Source organism: Neoarius graeffei, chromosome 13, assembly GCF_027579695.1.
Source record: "Neoarius graeffei isolate fNeoGra1 chromosome 13, fNeoGra1.pri, whole genome shotgun sequence".
Lineage (NCBI taxonomy): Eukaryota > Metazoa > Chordata > Actinopteri > Siluriformes > Ariidae > Neoarius > Neoarius graeffei.
The window spans coordinates 22,557,145-22,580,804 of record NC_083581.1 but is presented as its reverse complement, the minus strand read 5'-3'; the positions used below and the strand labels follow the sequence as shown (position 1 = coordinate 22,580,804).

Here is a 23,660-nt window from a genome sequence, read left to right as displayed (position 1 = left end):
AACAGAATAAGGCCAGCTGTGGAAGAACATCTGAGACACAACCAAAATGGGTTCGGAGAAGGAAGATCGACTGTCAGACAGATACTCGCTCTATGCAGACTGATCGAGGGCATAAAGAGTCACAACTTACCTGCCATAATCACCTTCATAGACTTTAAGAAGGCATTAGCACTCCTTTCAGAGGAAATGCAGCAAGCCCAGAAGCTACTCCGGAATGTAGAAACCTCAACTGCAAGGGTGGGCTTACAGATGAATGCAGGAAAAAAACAAGTTCATGGCATTCAACCAACAGATGCCAGTCTGTATGAAGACCACAGAAGGATCTGTACTCGAGAAAGGGGAAGACTTCAAGTATCTGGGGTCACACATGGAAAGCATCTCTAAGGACATCATCTCCCGAAAAGCAGCAGCATGGAGAGCCTGTAACAAGCTTGGGAAGATCTGGAAGTCAGACCTTTCAAGTAAGCTCAAAGTACGTCTCTTTCTTTCGACAGTGGAGTCAGTGCTCTTATACGGCTGTGAAGCATAGACAGTCACTCCGAAACTGGAGAAACAGTTAGACGGTTGCTATACAAGGATGTTGAGATGTGTTCATAACATGAAATGGGACCAACATTGCACAAATAAAGAGCTGTATGCTGGGCTCCCCAAACTATCCAATAAAGTATGAGCCAGACGTCTGAGGTTTGCTGGACACTGTTTCAGAAATAACAAGGAAGTAGTGTCCAACTTGGTGCTGTGGTCTCCAGCACACGGGAAAAGGAGGCCTGGAAGACAGCCCCTCACCTATGTGGATGTGCTGAAAAGAGACACTGGTCTACAAGCTGATGGTATGGGGAAGGCTATGCAGGACAGGAGCTTCTGGGCTGCCAAGATGGTTCACTGCAAAAAATGGCCTTTCAAAAATAAGAAATAAAAGATTAAAACAAAGCATATTTGCTTGAATCAGGTGAAAAAAAAATCTGCCAATGGAACTAGTCAAATTTGACTTGGTAAGATTTCTTAAAGTAAGATGAAAAATCTAACCTGTTTTTAGATGAAATAATTCCAAAATAAGATTGGGGAACTTATTATGCGAGATCTGATTAACTCATCTCATTATCTCTAGCCGCTTTATCCTGTTCTACAGGGTCACAGGCAAGCTGGAGCCTATCCCAGCTGACTACAGGCGAAAGGCGGGGTACACCCTGGATAAGTCGCCAGGTCATCACAGGGCTGACACATAGACACAGACAGCCATTCACACCTATGGTCAATTTAGAGTCACCAGTTAACCTAACCTGCATGTCTTTGGACTGTGGGGGAAACCGGAGCACCCGGAGGAAACCCACACGGACATGGGGAGAACATGCAAACTCCGCACAGAAAGGCCCTCGTCACCCACGGGGCTCGAACCCGAACCTTCTTGCTGTGAGGCGACAGCGCTAACCACTACACCACCGTGCCGCCCTCTGATTAACTCAAAATAATCAAAATAGTTCTTATAACAAGATCGTACTTCTTAGATTTAGCCATTCAAGTCATTTTTATTTATTTCATTTTAAGGGTATTTCACTTAAATTCATGACAAAGTCTTAGCAGTAAAAACTGAATTTAAGATAAATATACTAATATTAGAATTGTTAAATTCTACAACTAAGCATTGCTAGCTTAAAAGATTCTCCTTTTGTAACCTGTAATTAGTAAAATACTCTAGATATGAGACCAGAGACTATCTTGAATCAAGTTGACGACATGTGTAGCATTGCAACGAGTTTATTTTTTTCCCATTTCAACATTCAAACATTAAAACATCTCTTAAGATTCCACTTCCCTAGGACCTCAGGCACCAAAAAAAATAATAATAAAAAAAAAAAAGTCTACGCATTTTGACTTACAGTGCTTACACAACGCCAAAGCAACAGTGCAGTGTATGAGGGGTTTACAAGATCAGGCACAAAAAAAAATTCTACGCATTTTGACTTACAGTGCTTACACAACGCCAAAGCAACAGTGCATTTTGGGGGCACTGACTATTCATGTGTACGAGGGGTTTACAAAATCAGGCACAACAAACAAACAAACAAAACAAAAAACACTGAATTTAACTCACAGCATTCCAAAAAGACCTCACTAAAATGCCCTCCACTCACTCATAGCCTTTTTGAAGGCACTTGTCTGGTCTAGAGTATATGTTTTGAAATGTATGAACTGTAATGAAAGAGTCAAAGATTTCAGTAAAGTTCATTTATTCCCAAAACAAGCATACTTTGTTTTTTATTTATTGAAACAAGATGAACCACATTTGACAAATGTCCAAAATGTACTTGTTTAAAAAAAAAAAAAACTTGTTTTATTTTCAAAGGTGCTCCAAATAAGACTTTTTCAAGGCATTTTGTCTATACAAGATGTTTTCAAGATGGACTGTCTAAAAACTAGCCTTTCTAGCTAAATGAGGTTTTGCTTGTTGGGCAATTATGTCTTATAATAAGGGTGGCTAGATGTTTTGACTTGAAAATAGACAAACTTCCTAAGATTTTTATTTTTTGCAGTGTTTGGGTGGCAGAGGAGGACTGGCACCTGACATAAGTCAAGTACATCAAGTCAAGTCAATATTCAAGATATTCTAACTTGTTAAGATATCATTTTTGCAGTGTAGAAGAAAACAAGACACCAACTCTGAGATTATTAAATCTAGTTCTAGATTGTAACCAACATATTCCAAGATGTCTTGTCAAGTAAAATTATCTGTCGATGCAGCAAGATAATTTCACTAGTATTAAAGAATTTTCTCCTCAAATTCAGCTTTCAGTTTTTTGCAGTGTATAAACTTTATGAGAAAGTCTTTTGTTGTTGCAATTATCTGTATATTTTACAGACTCAATTTCCTTTGAAATTCCACAGTGAACTTTAACTGATCAAATTATATTGTTAATGTTTATGCAGAATAATACAACAGAATTCACCACAGTGAATTTAAAAGGGCAGCAGAAAATTCCTCATATGTAGATGGAAATTAGGACTTGAGTTAGTCACTTGAAGTCTACTTGCACTTGAGTCGCATGTTGACTGACTTGGACTTATATTTGAATTACTTGGACTCATGAAATGTTAGCCTCCATAACACATTAAGTAAATCCTAATGAATTAGGATGCAGTAATGAGTGTATTAATGAAGTCTTTGTGTTCGAACCTTACATAGATAACTTTGTCATTTCTGTCACGGAACAAACAGGAGAGGAGATCAATTGCGCTCAAACCACAGTTTATTAATAACAGGGGAAAAGGGAGTATGTGTGTGGCTGAAGTCCAGTGGCAGGAAAACTGAGAGGCAGGAATGGCTGGAGGTGACATCTGAGGTCTCCCATCTAAGTACTGACTGGGCCCGACCCTGCTTAGCAGCTGAGATATGACAGGATCTGGCGTAGTCAGAGAGCTGTGGCGGTAGGCTGACAGTGCTTGGGTTTCAGGCAGTCTCCCAGCGAGCAGTCCCTCAGCAGGCAAGAGTTACAGAGCCAAACCAGGCAGATGGAGAGACAGGCTAGCAGCAGGGCTGAGCGAGCTGGAGATCAGGCGAAGGTACAAGAGGGGCAGGCAAGAGGCAGAGTCAACGGGACAGAAGGCAGGTCGGGTTACCGGGGCTGGAGAGCAGACAGAGTCAAACTGGAACAGAACAATATCAGGAATCAGAGTAGTAGGAACACAGAGCAGGTTATCAGGCTGAGAGTTGCAGACGATCTGACACTGAGGCTTGGGAGGACTGCAGCTTAAATACACACAGGGGGGAAGCAGGTGATCGGCAACAGCCAATGACAGTCACTGAAAGTTAATAAGAGGAAGTGAGTGCGGGCATGGCCGGTAATGCTGAGTGGAGATGTTACCTGAAGAAAGAAGCCCACAGGTAGGATCATGACAGAACCCCCCCCCCCCCCCCCCCCCAAGGGACGGCTCCAGAAGTCCCTAGCCACAGATCACCAAAGACGGGCGGGAGGAGGGGGGAATACCGGTGGAGGGTTAGAACTCCTCAGACCGGTCGGAGTCCAAGGCCTCAGGATCTGGTTCAGGATCGGGCTCGGACAGTAGCGATGGGCAGAGTAGACTGGACCACCATCGATGAGACGAGGAGGAGGAGAAGGTGCAGCTGGGATCAGTGGGCTCTTGTGCATTGGCTTAAATCTTTGAGACGTGGAAGGTGGGGTGCACTCTCAGACTTGGGCAGTCGGAGCTGGACAGCAGACTGGCTGATCATCCTCTGGATCAAGAATGGTCCGACGAACCGAGGTGCCAGCTTACAAGATTCCACCTGGAGGGGCAGGTCCTTGGCTGACAACCACACCTTCTGGCCCACCCGGTAGGTGGGCGCAGGCGTCCTCCGCTGGTTGGAGGACTTATTTTGATTACAGGTAGGGCAGGCTCGGATGAAGTCTCGCACATCCCTGCTCATAGTAGGCCACCAGAACCGTTGGGCGAGCAGGTGGTAGGTGCGAGTGGAACCAGGGTGGCAGGCAAGACAGGAGTCATGTTCCCATTGTATAACCTGGGATTGCAGGTCTTCAGGAACAAAGACTTGTGGGGCATGCACTGGGGCTGGGTTGGTCATGGAGGGCCTCCCGCACTCTTTCTTCAATGTCCCAGGTCAAAGTAGCAATGATACAGGGGTCAGGTAGGATGGGAGCCAGATCCTTGGAGGGGGCAGAGCTGGCAGGTGGAGTACGGGGGGTTAGAGTGGCGGCTCGTAAGCAGGTCCGGTGGCAGTCCTTGCCCCATTCTCTTATCGCTCCAGTGGCCCAGTCGAGATGAGGACTGTGCTGGCGGAGCCAATGGATAGCCCAGAATGAAAGGTTGGCCAGGGGAACGGAGCAGGTGAAACTGGATGGTTTTGTGGTGGTTGCCTGACAGAGTCATCGCGACAGGGGCAGTGAGGCGAGTGACGGTGCCAAGGAGATGGCCATCCAGCGCCCTGGCTGGAACAGGAGAGGATAAGTGAAGGCTTTGCAGACCCAACTGACGCGCAAGCTTGGTGTCCATGATGTTAGCCTCGGTGCCAGAGTCGACCAGGGCGGTCAGGGTGTGGGTGGAATCCAACAGACGAAGATGAACTTGGAGCATAGGTTTCTGGCTGGTGGAGGACTGGATGATCATTGAGCCCAGCTGGACCCCTCCCATGTCCAGTGAGCTCGTCGCTTTTACTGGGCAAGAGGCAGCACGGTGACCGTCACCCCCACAGTACAGGCACAGATTGGAGGTGATCCGACGCTGGCACTCTGCCGGGCTGACGGAAGCATGGCCGATCTCCATGGGCTCTGCCTGGTCCAGAAGGGTCGGCGGAGAAGCAGCAGGAGACGTAGAAGGGGCTGGGTTACTCCGTGCGCTGGTGACTGACTGAGTCTGGCGGGCCCTCTCTCGTCGACGGATCTGAACCCGGCGGTCAATGCAGACGGCCAGGGCAATGGCCTCATCGAGTGTCGATGGTTGTTCGTGCAAGACCAATTCGTCCTTAATGTAGTTGTCCAGGCTGTGCAGAAAGGCATCCACCAGCGCCTGCGTGCCCCACTTGCTGCACCGGGCCAAGGTCCGGAAATCAATTGAGTAGTCAGCCACTGTGTCTGCCTTGGCGAATACTCATCAGTCCTCCGGATGCCTCTACTGACGATGAGCCCAGGTCGAAGACCTTAGTCATTTCCGCTGAAAACAAGGTGAAGGAGGCACACACCGGTGTCCGGCGTTCATACTCAGCAGTCCCCCACAGGCGGGCGCGGCCAGTCAGACAAGTGATGACGAAGGCCACCTTCGCTGCCTCCAACGCGAAGGTTCTGGGCTGCAGGTCAAACAGCAACTAGCAACTGGTCAGGAAGGCACGGACTTGGGAGGGGCCACCGTCAAAACGCTCCGGACTGCCGACCTTGGGTTCCGGGGCCTCGAGTGTAGCGGGAGCACCTCCCGGAGCTAGCACATCAGCGGCGGGTATGACAGGGGCTGATGCAACGAGGGACTGCGGTGGTTGGGCGGTGAGCAGCTGGAGTGCTTGGTCCAGTCGTTGTTGCTGCTGCTGGAGACCAAGCTGGATTAGGGCTGCAATGTCGGCAGACATCCGACTGACATCTTCTTCGATGCGCTGCAGCCGGTCTAGGGCAGAGGGTTCGGGCACTGACTCCATGTTGTGGTCAGTTCGTTCTGTCACGGAACAAACGGGAGGAGATCAATTGCGCTCAAACCACAGTTTATTAATAACAGGGGAAAAGGGAGTTGGGAGAATGTGTGTGGGTGAAGTCCAGTGGCAGGAAAACTGAGAGGCAGGAATGGCTGGAGGTGACATCTGAGGTCTCCCATCCAAGTACTGACTGAGCCCGACCCTGCTTAGCTTCTGAGATATGACAGGACCTGGCGTAGTCAGAGAGCTATGCCGGTAGGCTGACAGTGCTTGGGTTTCAGGCGGTCTCCCAGCGAGCAGTCCCTCAGTAGGCAAGAGTTAGAGAGCCAAACCAGGCAGATGGAGATGCAGGCTGGCAGCAGGGCTGAGCGAGCTGGAGATCAGGTGAAGGTACAAGAGGGGCAGGTAAGAGGCAGAGTCAACAGGACAGAAGGCTTGTCAGGTTACCGGGGCTGGAGAGCAGACAGAGTCAAACTGGAACAGAACAATATCAGGAGTCAGAGTAGTAGGAACACAGAGCAGGTTATCAGGCTGAGAGTTGCAGACAATCTGACACTGAGGCTTGGGAGGACTGCAGCTTAAATACACATGGGGGAAGCAGGTGATTGGCAACAGCCAATGACAGTCACTGAAAGTTAATAAGAGGAAGTGAGTGCGGGCGTGGCCAGTAATGCTGAGTGGAGATGTTACCTGAAGAGAGAAGCCACCAGGTAGGATCATGACAATTTCTGTGAGTAGACACATTCATTTTTAGTGCATACTATCAAAGCAGACACCTTTCCAAGCCAACAGAAGATCACTGTGTTTACAGACAATTAGAAGAGCTAAGTGGTCTGAGGAGTACTGTTTTAGCAGTGCCTATTTCATCTAAGTAGCTAACTATCAGTTCAGTTCTAACTAAAAATTTAACAGGCTTAGTTTGTTAGTTTGCTAAAATGCCAAAATTATATTGTGTACATCAAGAAATTTGCTGTCTAACTCCAGAGATCTTATTGAGGAGTTGCCTATAATGGATCCATTTAGATAGGTCACATTGTTCAATTTTGTGTACAATATTGTCATCATGAAATATTACTTCTTGTAAGCATCAACAGACTTGTATGCCTTCATTTCTCCCTAGTATAAACACTTGGAGTGGATATAAATGGTCTATACACCCCTGTAAAAATTGCAGTTGTTTGTTTTATGTTTTATTTATTTTATCCTGATGCCCTGTAGGCCAATTGGCCTGACAGTTGCCAAGCTGTCTACATTTATCGTGAGCATGCTTCATCTACCCCAGGCTTGCTAGGCCTGTCGCAGCTTCCAAGACAAACATTCAAACACACACACGTTCACACCTATGGGGAATTTAGAGTAGCCAGTTAACCTAACTGCATGTCTTTAGACCAGCGTTTATCAACCTTTTTTCAGTCACGGAACCCTTCAGAAGTATGCAAATTCTCAAGGCACCCCCATATAAAATATATGCAGTCACGCTGACCATACGCTGACCCCGGCAGTGATGTTGTGACATGGGAAAGGGGGCCATGAGACAAATTTTGATGAAGCATGAGGCGGTGATGATCTGCATTAGTGTAGCTATCGTTTTTTGGAATTTTAATTCATTTTATTTATTTCAATGTTAGAATATATAATTTTTTGACGGAACCCCTAACGAAGCCAGACGGCACCCCAGGGTGCCGCAGCACCCCTGTTGAGAAAGGCTGCTTTAGACTGTGGGGGAAACTGGAGCACCTGGAGGAAACCCACACAGACACGGGGAGGACATGCAAACTCCACACAGAAAGGCCCCTGTCAGCTGCTGGGCTCGAATGTATAATTTTGACCCTGTGTTGATTTCAGAAAACCCAAAGGAAATTAAAACTTCTGCAACAAATTCTAGTGTTTTTTTTTTTAAATGTATGCTGTACAATCATTCTGCCACAGAAAAAGAACAGTTCAAATAAATTCCTGAAAGCCCAAATATTGCAATGACATTCATATCAAAAATGTCATTCATGTCACTGTATGTAAATTTCTGACCACAAGTGTATTTATTCGCTTTTCACTTTAATGTTTTTGGTTGCTGTGGCAGTGGGGGCATGACCAAGCGTCGGTTTTTGAATGGAGGGTGGGGTCAGGGAAGGTGAGTGGCAAAGTCAAAGCACTTGTTGTCAATTAATGTTGTGTGTGTTTTTACAGTGATGGAAGGTGGTAGAAAAGGAGGGAGTGTGCAAAGAGAGGGAGCTCTCCTGACCAGTATACGTGTGTGTGTGTGTGTGTGTGTGAATGAATGAAGCTGAAAAGTGACAAACTTGAAAATAAAGTGTGTGTGAACATCATCTCCCACCTTTTGTGCTTCAGTAAGCCACCCACATCAGGGCTTACAACAGTGGTGCCGAAACCCGGGATATTGAAGGGAACCACCCTTGGAGTCCTCCCCATTCAAGGACCTCATCCATGCCCTCGCCACCACCCAAAAAAAACAGGCTCAGGCACTGATGGCCCTCCGAAAGGAGCAGGAGCAATGCTTTGAAGCCTTGATGCTGGCCCAGCAGGAAGATTGCCAAGCATTCCGACACCTGCTCGCATTGGCAGGGTCCTCAACTGCCACTGCAGCAGACCCTCCCCACGTGACCCTCATGAAGATGGGGCAGCACAATGATCCAAAAGCCTTCATTGCTCTCTTTGAGCAAGCGGCCGAAGCATGGAGGTGACTGGTTGAGCAGCATGCGGTATGCCTACTTCCATTACTGACTGGCGAGGCACAGCTCCCTACCGACATCCAGCTCATATGTGGACCTGAAGTGAGTCATCCTGCAGCATGTCAGCCACTCCCTGGAACAACATCATCAGTGATTCTGGACGCTGACATTGGAGGAGGTCAGCCGGCTGGCTGTTTGCATTCGGCCAACAGCTCCAGGATGCCTGCCAGCGGTGGCTGAGAGTGAACGACTGCGATGCTGAGGGGATCATCGATCTGGTGACATTGGAACAGCTCATCACGTGTCTTCTGGAAGGAATGGCGGAGTGGGTCCAGTGTCATTGCCCAGCGTAACTGGATCAAGCCATCAAGTTGGCGGAGGACCATCTAGTGGCGGTTCCAGTGGCAGGTGGACATGTCACCTCCTCTCTTTTTCTCTTTCCTTCTCCTTCCCCCTCCTCTTCCCATCCCTGCCCTGTTCCCCCACCATGGAAATGGGGACTGCCCCCCCCCCCAGCTGGCCCACCACACCCGTGGTGTCCTCCCGTCTTCCACTTCTGTGTCTGTGTCTTCTCCCCCACAGGTGAGTGACGCCCATAACACTGGTGCAAAGGTGAAGTCTGGCCCGGTATGCTGGTGCTGCAGGGAGCCGGGGCATCTCCAGGGTCAGTGTCCCACGATGGAGGTGGGAGCCATGGTCCAGATCCCTGACGTGCCGGAGACCGCTCCTGATCGGGCTGGAGTGTATTGTATACCAGTGAGTGTCCAAGGGGATATGTATCATGCATTGGTGAATTCCGGCTGTAATCAGACCTCAATGTACCAAAGCCTGGTGCAAGGTGAGTGCTCTCCCCAGTGCAAGGTGAGTGCTCTCCCCAAGACATTGGGGAGAGCACAAGTGGTGAAGGTTTTGTGTGTGCATGGGGATGTTCACAATTATCCTCTAGTATTTGTCTATATTCTATTTCAGAGATAAAAATATAGTTTAAAAGCAGCGGTTAATCCACGTCTTACCCACCCACTGATTTTAGGGACTGATTGGCCCAGGTTCAGAGGATTAATGAAGCATACAGTAGGGCGTGGGGCCTGCAATAATGCATCACGGGGAGATCCCGGTGTGGCATTGACTGGGGAAGCTGTCACAGAGCCGTCTACATCAGCACCATGTCAGGGCGATGCGAGGAGAGAGGAGCAGCTTGCCCCTCCTCCCTCTCTCAAGGATTCCCTTGAGGATTTCCCATTACAGCAGTCACAAGACGAGACTCTGCGTCATGTGTTTGACCAAGTGAGAGTAATCAATGGTCAAACTCTCCAGCCAAATGCGGCACCTGCCTTCCTGTATTTTGCTATTATTAAGGATACAGTGGTGCTTGAAAGTTTGTGAACCCTTTAGTATTTTCTATATTTCTGCATAAATATGACCTAAAACATCATCAGATTTTCACACAAGTCCTAAAAGCAGATAAAGAGAACCCAGTTAAACAAATGAGACAAAAATATTATACTCGGTCATTTATTTATTGAGGAAAATAATCCAATATTACATATCTGTGAGTGGCAAAAGTATGTGAACTTCTAGGATGAGCAGTTAATTTGAAGGTGAAATTAGAATCAGGTGTTTTCAATCAATGGGATGACAATCAGGTGTGAGTGAGCACCCTGTTTTATTTAAAGAACAGGGATGTATCAAAGTCTGATCTTCACAACACATGTTTGTGGAAGTGCATCATGGCATGAACAAAGGAGATTTCTGAGGACCTCAGAAAAAGCATTGTTGATGCTCATCAGGCTGGAAAAGGTTACAAAACCATCTCTAAAGAGTTTGGACTCCACCAATCGACTGTCAGACAGATTGTGTACAAATGGAGGAAATTCAAGACCATTGTTACCCTCCCCAGGAGTAGTCGACCAACAAAGATCAATCCAAGAGCAAGCCGTGTAATAGTCAGCGAGGTCACAAAGGACCCCAGGGTAACTTCTAAGCAACTGAAGGCCTCTCTCACATTGGCTAATGTTAATATTCATGAGTCCACCATCAGGAGAACACTGAACAACAATGGTGTGCATGGCAAGGTTGTAAGGAGAAAGCCACTGCTCTCCAAAAAGAGCATTGCTGCTCGTCTGCAGTTTGCTAAAGATCATGTAGACAAGCCAGAAGGCTATTTGAAAAATGTTTTGTGGACGTATGAGACCAAAATAGAACTTTTTTGGTTTTGAGAAGCATTATCTTTGGAGAAAGGAAAACACTGCATTCCAGCATAAGAACCTTATCCCATCTGTGAAACATGGTGGTGGCAGTATCATGGATTGGGCCTGTTTTGCTGCATCTGGGCCAGGATGGCTTGCCATCATTGATGGAACAATGAATTCTGAATTCTACCAGCAAATTCTAAAGGAAAATGTCAGGACATCTGTCCATGAACTGAATCTCAAGAGAAGGTGGGTCATGCAGCAAGACAACGACCCTAAGTACACAAGTCGTTCTACCAAAGAATGATTGAAAAATAAAGTTAATGTTTTGGAATGGCCACGTCAAAGTCCTGACCTTAATCCAATCCAAATGTTGTGGAAGGACCTGAAGTGAGCAGTTCATGTGAGGAAACCCACCAACATCCCAGAGTTGAAGCTGTTCTGTACAAAGGAATGGGCTAAAATTCCTCCAAGCCGGTGTGCAGGACTGATCAACAGTTACCGGAAATGTTTAGTTGCAGTTATTGCTGCACAAGGGGGTCACACCAGATACTGAAAGCAAAGGTTCACATACTTTTGCCACTCACAGATATGTAATATTGTATCATTTTCCTCAATAAATAAATGACCAAGTATAATATTTTTGTCTCCTTTGTTTAATCGGGTTCTCTCTATCTGCTTTTAGGACTTGTGTGAAAATCTGATGATGTTTTAGGTCATATTTATGCAGAAATGTAGACAATTTTAAAGGGTTCACAAACTTTCAAGCACCACTGTAGGTTGTATCGAGTGATGCCGGACACTCAAACTTGTGAACAGTTAACACAATTGTTAATCCCCAAGAGCTGTAGGGAACTCATGTTCCATGCAGCTCACTTTAATCCCATGGCCGGACGTTTAGGGCAAGATAAAACACTAGCCCAAATAATGGCCCAGTTCTATTGGCCAGGAATTTGCAGGGACGTTCATCGGTGGTGTGCAGCATGCTGCGAATGCCAATTAGTAAATCCCGCAGCCATTCCAAAAGCACCTTTGCACCCGCTCCCCCTAATTGAGACCACCTTCAAGAGAATTGGCATAGATCTTGTCAGGCCATTAGATCGGTCAGCACGAGGATATCACTTTATTTTAGTTCTGGTGGACTATGCAATGCGATATCTGGAAGTGGTGCCTCTCCATAATACCTCTGCGTGAGCGTTCTTCCATGTTATCTCCTGGGTTGGGATTCCAAAAGAAATCCTGACGGACCAAGGCACTTCATTTATGTCATGCACGCTGCGCGAACTGTATGAGTTGTTGGAGATTAAATCTATCCGCACCAGCGTCTGTCACCCACAAATGGATGGTTTAGTAAAGTGCTTTAATCAGACCCTGAAAATTTTAATTCAGAAATTTGTAAGTGAAGATGCACATAATTGGGATAAATGGCTTGAGCCCCTATTATTTACAGTATGAGAGGTTCCGCAAGCCTCCACTGGATTTTCACCGTTTGAATTATTATATGGGCAAAAGCCACGTGGCATTTTATATGTGCTGCGGGAAAATTGGGAGGACCATCACCTAGTAAGAATGAAATTCAATACATTCTCGACCTGCGTGCAAAGCTCCCCACCCTCACACACTTAACCCAGGAGAATTTGCACCAGGCACAATGATATTAAGCCCGACTGTATGACAGGGGTGCACGCCTTAGGGAGTTCACTCCGGGAGACAAAGTACTCGTGTTATTGCCCACATCAAGCTCCAAATTAGTCGCCAAGTGGCAAGGGCCCTTTGAGGTCACACGGCAAATAGGGGATGTCAACTATGAGGTGAGGTGAATGGATAGGGGAGGGGCACTGAAAATATACCACCACAACCTATGAAAATGTTGGAACAAGGGGGTTCCTGTGGTGTTGGCATTGGTGGTTCCTGAGAGGGCAGAGCTGGGGCCAGAGGTAAAAATGACAAAACAACAACTCAAACTGCTCCAGTCCCTTGTGGAGACCACTTCTCACCGGCCTCACAGAGGTTGCCAAGTTGCAAGAGGAATTTTCCGATGTGTTCTCGCCACTTTCTGGCTGCACCCATCTCATAGAACACCACACTGAAACACCCCTGGGAGTGGTGGTGCGTAGCTGTCCTTACCACTTACCAGAACCCCAAAAAATGGTGGTTTGGGATGAACTCAAGGCCATGCTTGACATGGGCATAATCGAGTAGTCACACAGTGACTGGAGCAGCCTGGTGGTCCTGGTACCCAAGACCGATGGGTCGGTCTGGTTTTGTGTGGTCTACAGGAAAGTCAACGCTGTGTATAAATTTGACGCATACCCAATGCCTCGCATTGATGTGTTGCTCGAACAGTTAGGTGCTGCTCGCTTTTATTCAACACTGGACTTAACAAAGGGATACTGGCAGATCCCCTTGACTCCTCTATCCTGAGAGAAAATGGCCTTTTCCACAGTGTTTGGATTACATCAGTTTGTCATACTTCCTTTTGGGTTATTTGGGGCTCCCGCTACATTCCAGTGGCTCATGGACAAGATCCTCCATCCCCAAGCTGCTTATGCGGCAGCGTACCTTGATGACATTATAGTGTATAGCCATGGTTGGCTGAGGCACCTTGAACACTTTAGGGCCATCCTAGAGTTGCTGAGGTGTGCTGGTCTCACAGCTAACCCGAAAAAGTGTGCAACTGGGCGGGTGGAAGTATGGTATCTGGGGTTCCACTTGGGTCATGGGCATGGGCATCCCCAAATTGACAAGACTGCAACGATTGCAGCCTGCCTGAGGCCCAAGACCAAAAAGGGAGTGAGACAGTTCCTGGGGCTGGCAGGCTACTATTGTAGGTTCATACCTAATTATTCGGATGTCACCAGCCCACTGACTGATCTCACTATAAAGGGAGCACCAGATCCGGTCCAGTGGACAGAGCAGAGCCAACAGGCCTTCACCAAGGTAAAAGCTGCACTGTGTGGGGGGCCACTTTTACACTCCCCTGACTTCTCTTGCCTGTTTATTTTGCAGGTGGATGCATTGGATGGGGCCATTTTGTCCCAGGAGGTAGAGTGTGAGGAACATCCCGTGCTGTACATCAGCTGCAAGTTCTCGATACGTGAAAGTAAGTACAGTACAGTACCATTGAAAAGGAGTGCCTGGCCATCAAGTGGGCGGTCCTCACCCTCCAATACTACCTGCTGGTTTGCCCATTCACTCTCTGTTTGGACCACATGCCCCTCCAGTGGCTCCACCGCACGAAAGATGCCAATGCGTAGATCATCCATTGGTATCTCGCCTTCCAGCCATTTAAATTCGAGGTGGTCCACAGGCTGGGGGCACAAATGGTAGTGGCAGACTCCCTGTCCCATCGGGGGTGGGGGGTCCACTGCAGGCCAGACGGCTCCCCGGCCTGAGTCGGGCGGTGGGGGTATGTGGCAGTGGGGGCATGGCCAAGCGTCAGTTTGTGAATGGAGGGCAGAGTTAGGGACGATGAGTGGCAAAGTCAATGCACCTTTTGTCAATTAATGTTGTGTGTGTGTTTTTGCAGTGATGGCAGAGGGTAGAAAAGGAGGGAAAGAGCAAAGAGAAGGGAGCTCTCCCCACCAGAACACGTGTGTGCGTGTGTGAGCGGTTGAATGAATGAAGCTGAAAAGCGACAACCTTGAAAATAAAGTGTGTGAACATCATCTCTCGCCTGCCATGCTTCAGTACTCCACCCACATCAAGGCTTACTACAGTTGCTTTTTCACATTAAAGGTGGAAAAAGATCTGACATGATTCATCTTGATAAATTTTTTTTAATATCACAAAACCTACGATTTTACCAGGGGCATGGAGAATTTTTATATCCCCTGTATGTGCTATCATTTCAGGCTAGAGCACTGCTTAGGTTCATCTTGTGACTGAATTACACCATTTGAAAGGGTTTGTTTAGCTTATTAGCACTATATAGTGCAAAGAGTTTCTGAAACCAAAGAGGAGTAATATTGTACAATGTGCACTGTAGTGCTTTCCCTAGAAATAATAGCATTGTTTTATTTAAGTGCAATAAAAAAGCCTACAACTACCAATTTGAGTGTTAAATAAAGTACAGGGGGCTGCAAAAGTAGGTATACAGTAATGAAAAACAAAACATTCACACAAAACATTATTTTATTGATTATACAAACATATAAATAATAACATAACATATTAATCCCTCAAATGTTCAAACTGTTTGCCCCAGCATTCACAATCCACTAGTCGAGTGTTGATACCCATGCACACTCTGGCACAAAGGTCTTTATCAGCATCAATTTCCTGGCAAGCCCATATGAACTGAATCATTGCACCAACAGAATGTGGCTTGTGTGTGAAAACCCTATCTTTTACAGATCTCCAGAAAAAGAAGTCCATGGGGTGAGATCTGGTGAACGTGGTGGCCGGTCAACGGCTCCCTGACGTCCAATCCACCTGTTGGGAAATTCTTTGTCAAGATAAAAATAGTAATAATGTTTTTAATGAATTAAATGAATTCTAGTATTAAATGAAACCTAGCACCATTATTATAATACTGGTAATAATGGAATAATCCTTCCTGTATACCTACTTTTGCAGCCCCCTGTATATGACTAAAGACTTGAGACTTAACTTGGACTTATCTGCCAGCAGTCATTCACATTTACACTTTGAATTTATAATGTAACTCACAATTCACATGAGTAAAAGCTGCCATTGCCTGCAGCAGCATAGGACAGATTGGCAAAGTCCTGGTCTCGGGGAAGAAAAGAGGATAATCTGTATCACAAGCTGTACATTGTTAACTGCTAATAGCAATTTAATGACTTTTGAGTCCAGCACATTGAAATTCCAATCGTTATGCTATATATGATGGGGCTATATTTCATAGTAGAGAGAATCAGTTATAGCTTATTTCAACTGATCTGCCCTGGATGTGGTAGATTCTTTATGAGCCTTTCACATGCCTCTCAGGCATAAGACAAGGAGCTATCATGACTTAACTTTGTTCCCAATTAATTAAAGTTATGGCCATGCCCACTTTTTAATTCTTTTGAACTTGCTAAAAATTTACATTTGAAAAGAGAGATCCATTCAGTGTTTTTCTCCTCTGGTATATCTACAACTCTTCTTCTACTGTGTCTGTTTTCAATTGCTGTAACAGTGAATCAGCTCTGGTCAGTGGGTTTGATGAGAGATAACAAGAGAGACCAAGGAGGCAAACTCCCAAAGCACATTTTTTTTCTATTATGCTTCTTTATTGTTTTCTACCCACACAAGCCATCTATGGGTGGAAATATAAACCACCTTTAATAAGAAGCAAATCTCATCAGCTGGTGAGAGAGACATAATTTTCTCCCAATGTACTGAAATGAATCTTGCTGTTTCTTCCCTCTCCTAATTACACAGAATCAAATAAAGTTTCTGATATTTTGGACATACTCCCAGAGTTTTATTGTAGCAATATTTTCCCCTTGCTGTAATAGTGTTATACAGTATGTGCACACTGGGAAAATGTATCACTGTGCCACCGTAAATGGCATTTTAAAGTTTCATCACTGGGATGGTGAATAGGAGGAGAGAAAATTTGGTGCCGTGTGTGGAACTGCATGCCTGCAGTATTGAGTAACTGTGTGTGCTGCTGACATAATATATTTTGCCACTGAAGGGGAAATGACATCTCTCATATTTTTTATCCAGTGCCATGATGACTTTGTGTAACTCTGAGAGTCATGTTGGGTCATCTGCTGAAATTTATGTAGCCTATTATTTACATTCAACTGAAAATTATTGTTAGTATATTCTCATGATACCTGCCTTGTGCACTGTAATTTGTGGCAGAATGCTGCAAGTATAAACTACATATTAGGTCAACTTGGATGAGCAACATTCAGCATATTTGTTACATTAACAATAATATAAAAATGAAGTGTCAGTTCTGAATGTAAATGTCCTGAAACAATAACAGCAAACAATAAAGCAGCTAGAAGCATCCTTCTTTCCCACTGACATCACAACTTAGGGTACAAACAACAAATGTTTAAAAATAATAACAACCTTCATATGCTCTGAAATGCTAGTTGAATATTTGGAATTGGTGGAACAGTTATTTTTGAATAAATTCATTCACTGTCTCAGGGCCAGTCCTTGGCATAGAAGGGCATCTAGAGCCGGATGTCATAAGCTGCCATAAGCTGTCATAATACAACAGTTAGTTCCAGGAGCGCTGATGTTTTCTATGACAGCACTGGGATGTTTCACTTTGTGTATCACTCCACTTGTTGGCAGGTAAAACCTCACTTCCTAGTTCGAAAAAGTTACTACAGGAGAGTTAGCAACATCATCAGTGGATATGGGAAATGATACTTTTCAGGAATATAACTTAAAATGTGAAAGCTCATTAGATGAAGATGAAAAGGAAGAAGGGATGCTAATTTTACTGGAAGCACCTTTAATTTAATGGGAAAGTAGTTTAAATCAGTGTGCACTAGCTAGCCAGGTAGCAGCCATGCTATAAAGTGAGTTTGGCTTCTTCAGGATCTATTTCTACTCGCAGAGTAAAAATATATAGAACATCTGTCCATATTGTGTCCGAAATATCACTTACTCAATATTCATTTCTTGTTTATAGAACTGTTGTATAATATCACACTTGTGGTCATGCTCTTATGGCTACGGCTTTGTGCATACAACTGAAACACAGCTGTGCTGATATTCAGTACAACAGAACAACCTGTAGTGTGATATTGCTTATGTAGTCCTATGTGCAATATATAGCTGAGCATAACATTCAAACCACTGCCACATTGCTTTGCAGCTCCTGTAGAGCAGACCATTGATATCTCATTCACAATGTACTCACTGCAGTGGTGCTTGAAAGTTTGTGAACCCTTTAGAATTTTCTACATTTCTGCATAAATATGATCGAAAACATCATCAGATTTTCACACAAGTCCTAAAAGTAGATAAAGAGAACCCAGTTAAATAAATGAGACAAAAATATTATACTTGGTCATTTATTTATTGAGGAAAATGATCCAATATTACATATCCGTGAGTGGCAAAAGTATGTGAACCTCTAGGATTAGCAGTTAATTTGAAGGTGAAATTAGAGTCAGGTGTTTTCAATCAATGGGATGACAATCAGGTGTGAGTGGGCATCCTGTTTTATTTAAAGAACAACTTAGCAGTGAGGGAAAACACACACACAGACAGACCTGAGGGGTGTGTTAGATATGAAAGATATTGAGATTAGTTGATCAGGGGATCATTTTTTGGATTTTTAGGGTAGTCACTCATCTGCTACGCTTACATATCATGTTATACATAATTTTATATAAAGTTGGGTCCCCTTCAGGTAACTCATGCTGAGTAATGTGTACGTCGATAGTTATTCTGAATTCTGAAGTTTTCGATATTAAATTCTTAGTATGGATCCATAACTCAATGTGAAGAAAAAGAGATTCCCAAACCTCTGATTTTAGCCATGTAGGTCCATAAAGATAAGATAAGGTTTAGCTGCAAGACTGCAGCCACAGTAATGACATAGACAGACACTGGGACATGGGGTTGTACTGTGTATTTGGAACAATTTTGAATACATATTAGGTGCCAGTAACAGACATCAATACTTCTTTTGCCACCAAGCACAATCTTCACTTTTTCCTGCTATGTGAACTGTGTGCAATCAGTCAATATAGATTTGAACCACTTTATCACTTAAAGCAAACATCACATGGTGATGCACAATAACTGACCTCAGCTCTTATTGTGCTGCAGTCTTTGTTCTCTAATATACAGCTTTGTTTACAATTGCTTTCCATTTTGCATTAACTGTCATCCATCTTGGACAGCTTTATGGTTTTTGGCAATAAGATAACAATTTCAGGGCAACTTACCAAGCTATAACTAGGCCTGCTGGGAATATGTTTATTCCATGCTCCCAGATTGGGAGAGACCGCCATCACTCCTCCACATTATTGTCAAGGAATCTCAGGGCAGTATAATTATTCTATATGAATTATACTGTGAAATATCTCCACTAGTGAATGTTCCAGTGGCTAAATAGCTTCTGAAGATAATTGAACTGCCTGAAATAAGATGTATCAGATAAATTAGGTCAAATTTGAAATCATTTTCTACCACTCATTAATTTCAGAGTGTATTACTTTGCAAGGCCCTTCACAACAATATGTATGAGGTTAATAAATGCAGTTGGCTGGTTTGGCTGTAGTTATACCCTATAATACCACTATTCCCTCATTGCTTAGAATTATTATCCAATTGTTAGCAAAGTGGTATTTACTCGATGACTGCATAATAGGTTCTTAGCTTTGTACATCCAGTGACTAGGTTTTAAAGCCGTTTTGGCATCATTGCAACACAGACACATTGCATTAATGGGCTTCTGCCTTAGAATTTTTTTTTCCACTTATCAATAAACATTTGAGTATTCACAAAAATAACAATATGATTCCATTTCTTTTTTATATCACTGTACTTCACTGGTAGTGCACCGCTTGTCCCTGAAAAATTAATTATTTTTCCTGCTTTGTGTGTGATGTTTATGTAGATAACTTTCCCTGACTCATGATTACCACCTGTGATGTGCTTTTAACATGTGATACTTTCACAGACTTTTCAAAATACAAAGCAGTTTCATGTGTATAATATATTTTCAATGTTTTACTCCTCATTTTCCCACAATTTGGTCACCTGTCAGTTGCCACCCACCTGTAACCTGCAAACTCTCCTCTACCAACCGGGGGGGGGGGATGAAGGTTAACACTTGCTTCTTTTGACACACATGAAGCCAGCCAACTGCATCCTATAGAACACGTGTCAAACTCAAGGCCCGCGGGCCATTTAAGGCCCGCCAAACAATTATATCCGGCCCGCGAGACCATTTTACATTATCGTTATTAATGGCCCGGTGATATGATGCGCTGATAACACACAAACTGCATGTCCCATAATGCAGTACACCAACATTCCCGCATTATTCAAGTCAAGCGTCTGTTACTGTCTCTATGGTTACTGTCTGTAAAGCTAGCCTTTGACAATGGTGAAAAGTTGATTCAGAAAATAGAGCCTTTCAAAACAGATGGGAGGCTGAGTATATGTTTACTGACATTGCTGGCAAACCCATGTGTCTTATTTGTGGAGCCAATGTGGCTGTACTGAAGGAATTTAATCTAAGAAGGCACTTCGAGACGAGACATCAGGACAAGCTGAAAAACCTAAATGCTGACCAGAAGCTACAGAAAGTAGAGGAGCTAAAAAAGAATCTGTCATCTCAGCAGACGTTTTTCACCAGAGCTATAAAACAAAATGAAGCTGCTGTGAAAGCAAGCTATATTATGGCAGAAGAGATAGCCAAAGCTGGCTGGCCATTTACTGAGGGAGAGTTCCTGAAGAACTGTATGCTGAAGGTGTGTGACGTTTTGTGTCCAGACAAAAAGCAGGTGTTGGCAAATGTAAGCCTGAGTAGAAATACAGTTGCTGATCGGATTTATGAGATGGCCACGGATTTAAGAACACAGTTGACTGAAAGGAGCAAAGACTTCGTTGCATATTCTCTTGCTGTTGATGAGAGTACTGACATTACTGAGACAGCCCAGCTAGACATTTTCATCCGTGGCGTGGACTCCGACTTGACTGTTACAGAGGAATTATTGGACATTTAAATCAATGCACGGGACAATGACAGGAAAAGACATTTTTGAAAACGTATGTGAAAGTGTAACCGACATGAAACTTCCCTGGGACAAACTTGTTGGACTTACAACCGATGGAGCACCGGCAATGTGCGGTGAAAAAAGTGGGCTCGTGGGAAGGATGTGAGTAAAGATGCAGGAGAACTGCACCGGTGAGTTGACAGCATATCACTGCCTCATACACCAAGAAACGTTGTGTTGTAAAGTGTTAAAAATGGAAGAAGTGTTGAGCACTGTAACACAAACCGTGAACTTCATTCGAGCTAAAGGTTTGAACCGCCGGCAGTTTCAGTCTTTCCTGTGAGAAATTGATTCAGCGTTTACCGACATTCCTTATCATACAGAGGTGTGCTGGCTGAGTCGAGGAAAGATTCTCCAAAGAGTTTTCGATCTACACAAGGACATTTGTCAATTAATGGACAGTAAGGGGAAAGACTGCACAGTGTTGCAAGACGAGAAATGGAAATGCAAGTTGGCGTTTCTAGCTGACATAACGGGCCATCTCAATGACTTGAACCTAAATGCGATCACGTCTCTGGAGCATATCATTGACGTATGATGCTGTGAAGGCATTTCAAGTGAAGCTGCTCTTATAGGAGACACAGATGCAGCAGTGCAACTTGCCTCATTTTCCCTGTTGCCAAGTGCTGTTGTCGAACCAAGTTGATGTGTCGATATTCCCTAATGCGCACTTTGCTGATAAGCTGAGCACACTGAGTTCTCGCGGCGCTTTCGAGACTTCGAAGCACAAAAAAGCAACTTCGAGCTACTTTGCAACCCATTTGCTGTTGATGTGGCAACTGCACCTGCACAGATTCAGATGGAGCTGATAGAGCTGCAGTGTAATGGGACACTAAAGGCTAAATACGAGACTGCAGGGCCTGTACAGTTTATTCGCTCCATTCCTGAAACAATGCCTCAGCTCCGTCTACATGTGGCTCGAACCCTGTGCATGTTTGGCAGCACATATCTCTGTGAGAAGTTGTTCTCAGTGATGAAAATTAACAAACCGACACACCGAAGTCGTCTCCCTGATGAACACCTACAGTCCATTGTGAGAATCTCCACAATACAGAGCCTTACACCAAACCTGAACGAAATTGTGAGCAAGAAGAGATGCCAAGTATCCGGCTCTGACAAAACAGCATAAGAGCAAAGACAACTGAATGTTGACAACTGAATGTTAAAACTGAAAAGTGAATGAAAGCACACATTTTATTTCTTTTTCAGGGCTTTTGGACCATGCTCATGTTTTGATTTTGTATTGTTTAACATTTTTATGGAGAGCAGAAATATTTAAAGATATTTGAAGTTTATTTTTCTAAAATGGTGATTTTGAGGGAAATGGAAATTCTGATTTAATTTTTTAATAGTGGAAATGCACGATTTTTATTTCATTTTTCCATGTTTTTGCAGCATTTTCATAGTTGTAACTTTTATAATTTTGACAAGAGATATTTCGAGAGCAAAGTATTTAAGTTGAATAAAGTTTAAGTTTATTGTGAAATAATATTCCTGTCTGCTCAGAACATACTTATTTTTAGTGCGTTCAATAAATGTTTATCCTGTTCGGCCCGCGACCTAAAGTGTGCTTTGAATTTTGGCCCCTGGTGCAACTGAGTTTGACACCCCTGCTATAGAACTACTGCTAATTCTGCATAACAGGGTGGATAAAGCACTATCTACCCTATTCTGCGTCCATGAACTTTCAGAGGCCCACAATTGGCTAGTGTCACTGTGACTGACAGGGGAGAATGAGTGTGCCATCCCTACCGCCCAGAGAATATGGCCTATTGCAATTTTGTTAATGAGTAGGTGGCAGCAGGGTGACATGGTGGTGTAGTTGTTATCAAGTCATTTGTATAGTGCTTTTAACAATAAACATTGTCACAAAGCAGCTTTACAGAATTTGAATGACTTAAAATATGAGCTAATTTTATTCCTAATCTATCCCCAATGAGCAAGCCTGTGGCAACGGTGGCAAGGAAAACTCCCTCAGATGACAAGAGGAAGAAACCTTGAGAGGAACCAGGCTCAAAAGGGAACCCATCCTCATCTGGGCAACAACAGACAACATGACTAACATTAAGAATCCTAACATAAAGTCAGCTTCGTTGATGCTATAATTCCCCCACCGACGGAAACCCGAGCGCAAAACCGTTCACAACAACTGCAGTCCCAAAGTCAGCAAGTCAACTGCAGTCCCCAGCCACAAAAGCACCACTGCAAGAGTCCAGAGCATCCTCCAGGCATGACCCGCAACTATCCACAAAATCGAATTTCTGCCGTTGCTCGACTGAAATCGAAGTTCTAAATGCCATGGAAACACCTTAGCTAGGCTGAAATTGAACCGAACTTGATTTCTCGTAATCGAGCTACATGACCTAGATTATGCGATTTTTGCCGAGCTACTTAGTGCATGTATACCCTATCGAGCTACGTAGTCGAGCTACTTACTTCAGCACTGCCCCTTCCGGAAGTGACGAGTGACGAGACCACAAGCGGGAAATACGACAGCCTTGGTCGGCATGACAACAGTACACGGGCGATTGCTCTAAGACAACGAGGGGGGCTCAGCCTCCTCTAAAAATGACGAACATCGTGTAGGATGAATTGTGCTAGGCTTATGTTATAGCCGACCTTATAACATTGCTATTTCAGATCCAGGATCATAGAAATATATGTGCTCAACCCAACTATAGTGCGAAATCATTCCGTTATAACTTTCCCCAGTTCGCCTAATGTGTGCATGAGTTTTTCCCCCTCGTGACAGCGCGATGCAGCCCAGCCTCAGTGGATTGGGAGCTATGTGCTTGTCAATCTCAAAATGCAAGACAATTATTGGACAAATGCTGCGAAAATGCCGGCCCACAGAGTCTCACGGACTCCCAGCCTCAATGGACTTCAATGGCATTTGGGAGCTATGCGCTTTTCAATCTCAAAATGCAAGACGGTTATT

The 23,660-nt window shown here is 44.5% G+C and overlaps 1 pseudogene; it reads left to right on the top strand.

Moving 5' to 3' along the window:
* Positions 1 to 274: 274 nt before the first annotated feature.
* LOC132895878 (general transcription factor II-I repeat domain-containing protein 2-like) lies at positions 275 to 21,851 on the top strand (annotated as a pseudogene).
* The last annotated feature ends 1,809 nt before the right edge of the window (positions 21,852 to 23,660 follow it).